Source organism: Dipteris shenzhenensis, chromosome 4, assembly GCF_047967505.1.
Source record: "Dipteris shenzhenensis isolate YYH24624 ecotype China chromosome 4, Dip_SZ_1.0, whole genome shotgun sequence".
NCBI lineage: Eukaryota > Viridiplantae > Streptophyta > Polypodiopsida > Gleicheniales > Dipteridaceae > Dipteris > Dipteris shenzhenensis.
In genome coordinates, this window is record NC_141599.1 from 58,760,460 (window position 1) to 58,763,474 (window position 3,015).

A 3,015-nucleotide genomic window follows, 5' to 3' on the forward strand; every position below is an offset into this window, starting at 1 on the left:
CACAAGAACATACTAAAAATGTGTGCAGTACACTTTCCACAAGCTCTTTCTTGCCTGCCCACTTCTTTGACCCATTGTGAATACACTTCAAGCTATCCATGTGATTATGCACATGTGTCAAATAATACATATACTAAGGCACCTTTTCCAACCCATTACTGCCAAAATAGAATTATATAAAAGGACTTCATGGTTTGGTGCTTTAGCAAAGCATAGTTGCTCTATCACTTTAGTAGATTAGTTGCTCTATCACTTTGCTTTAGTAGGCATCTATATGGCCAAATTTGAAGTATCTAGCCAGTCAATGGACACCGAGCACTTCATTTTCTTGAAACTCATTTTCTTTGTAATTCTAAACTTGTACATATTTATGTGAAGCAAAAATTGCAACAGCTTATGGGGCAAGGGCATTGATCCAAATGTGATTGAGGGAAAATCTCTTGGGAATGGTAGGAAGAAAAATCTAGTTCTGTGTGATTTTCAAATTTATGGACTTGTGCATCACTCAAAATGCTGATAAACACGTGAGAAAAAAAGCAAAAAATAGACCAATTATAGTGACAAAAAAATAGACTAGTTATTTTGTAAATATTTTGGTTTGATATTTTCATCGATAACATGGGAAAAAGAGTAAAAATAATACCAAGTCTAGCAATAGAAATATCAATAATTTTGGGTTTAAAACCTCAAGAAAACTCTTTTACACAATCAAGTTACCTTGTTTAAGAAACAAAAGATACCAAAGCATTAAAGGTAGCTAGACATATATTCTTACCATGGTCTATATTGTTTTGAGTTATATAAGTTCATCCTCTAATTAAATTTAGTAATAGTAGAGCATATAATTCGTTTGGTGTCCTAGACAATTGTCTATGGTAATGAGCTAGGGTTGTTCATTGCAGGTTTATTGGCTTGTTCAACCTCATCACCTTTCAAAAAGGAGTCACTTCCAAGTGCTAGACTCTAAACTATTTTTAGAAGCCCACCTTGGTTATCCATGATGCCTCTCCTAGTTACAGTTTTTGCTAAAACAAACAAAGATGCGCATTTTCTTTTAGTAAAAGGAGACCAAATAAGTCATTGTAAATTGAAGTTGCTGCAAAGCTAGTGTAGAAAAAGGTAATACCTATGTATTTTGTAATTTCCTTATTTGTCCTTCTTCTTGGAAAATTCAATTTACAAACAATGATTTTATAATGGCTTTCATAGTGGTTGTATAATCTAGGAATCATGTGAGACTTACTATGAGATTCATAGAGATAAAGAAATCTTATGTGCATGTTGCCATTACCTTCTCTCCAACTCTTCTCCACGCACATCTCCTTATTGCTTTTTCTACTCCTATTCTATAAATATATCTATAGATTTTTCCAATGAAGGCATAATCTTGTGATAGTTTTGCATATCTATAGTTCCTACGATTTTGCTCCTTCCCACTAAGAGAAGCACCTCGAAGTTATGTAACCATTGGTCATTCCATCAAACAAATGTTAAGTATGGTATAGGTTAGTTTACTTTGCCCTTCTATCCTATCATTTATAAGTCACATTTTCTTATATGCATGCAAGGCACACATATTTGGACATTCTTGATTCTATTGTAGGAGACCGCATGTATTCCCTTCTTTTCTCGCATGGTTTGATAGAGGTTTGATGGCATCCATTCATTTCTCTACTTATGAAATCTTGTTTATGCAAGCAGTCGACGACATGCACACTGATCTCTAAACCAAGGGAATGGTTGTGATCATGATCCTACCTTTTCTAAACTAATTCCTAACCTAAGCTTGTGGGACTATGAAATAAGGCCCCTCTATTCACGTTTTCATCTTTCTATTTTTTGTTTTTTTGGCACACACACTCAATGACAGACTCTCAAAATCTTTCATTTGTTAGCATGACTTGGTCACCCTTGGATGCAATATTTAGTCATTAATTTTGTTTTTGGAAGTTGGAAAAGTTTAGAGAGAAAATAGAGAGAGAAAGGAGAAAGATAGAGAGAGACAAATACATCATACATGCGTCGAATATGCTACTTAAATTCTCAATGTTTCTGAACATTCATGTATTGCACTTGACTTATTTGAATGTGTTAAGCCACCTTTTTTGTTACTATTATTATATTTGTAGAAAGATGATTTAGTTTTTTTTAAAAAGATAAGTTTAGAAATACGTTAATATGAGGGTGAGACAGAGATAATGACATGTGATTAAATGCAAATGTATTATTGTTCATTGGCCTTTTCTTACAACAACACAATTCATGATTGCAATTCACAAATAAGTTAATCCATAGTAATTACATTTGACTTTCCCATTGCATGTGTTATGTCACATTGCAACAACAAGCAAGAATTCAACCATTAAAAGAGAAGGTGGCCAAAAAAAAAATTGTCATTGCAATACATGAAAGGAGTGGCCACTACAAAGTCCTAATTGCAAGCTAAAAGCAAGAGTGCCTGCTGGTGTGATAGATTTATCGGTGGGGCAAATACTCTCCACTTACTACATATAAGTGAGTTGTCCAAATTTGTTCAACGTTGCATCATGTTTGATGGTAAGTTGTTGGCAAAATATGGAACCTATAAGGCTCACAATCCTAGCTACCCCACATCTATTAGACCTAATCTTACTACAAATGAGGATTGCTATGATACAATCAGCTTAGTTGTCCCTCATGGTTACATGCAATGATTTAAGAATACTTTGGAAGTTGACTCTTACTATAGAGAAGAGGGTGTGATAGTCATCAAAAAAGTTCAAGGTGAATGTGGCACTTCAAAACTATCATGGCACATGGACGTAACCACCACTATTATTAAGGAAGTGCTATTTGAAAACACCATTTTCTTTCTCTCAAAGAGTGCAATTCGATGCTACATCCCATGGGCATCATCCCCCCTCGAGTACAATGAGAATTTATGTTATTGAGGATGTTTCATACATGCGAGCTATGAACACTCTAGGCGTGTTCCACTTTACCATCATTGTGGACATTTCAAAGGGGAAGATGAGG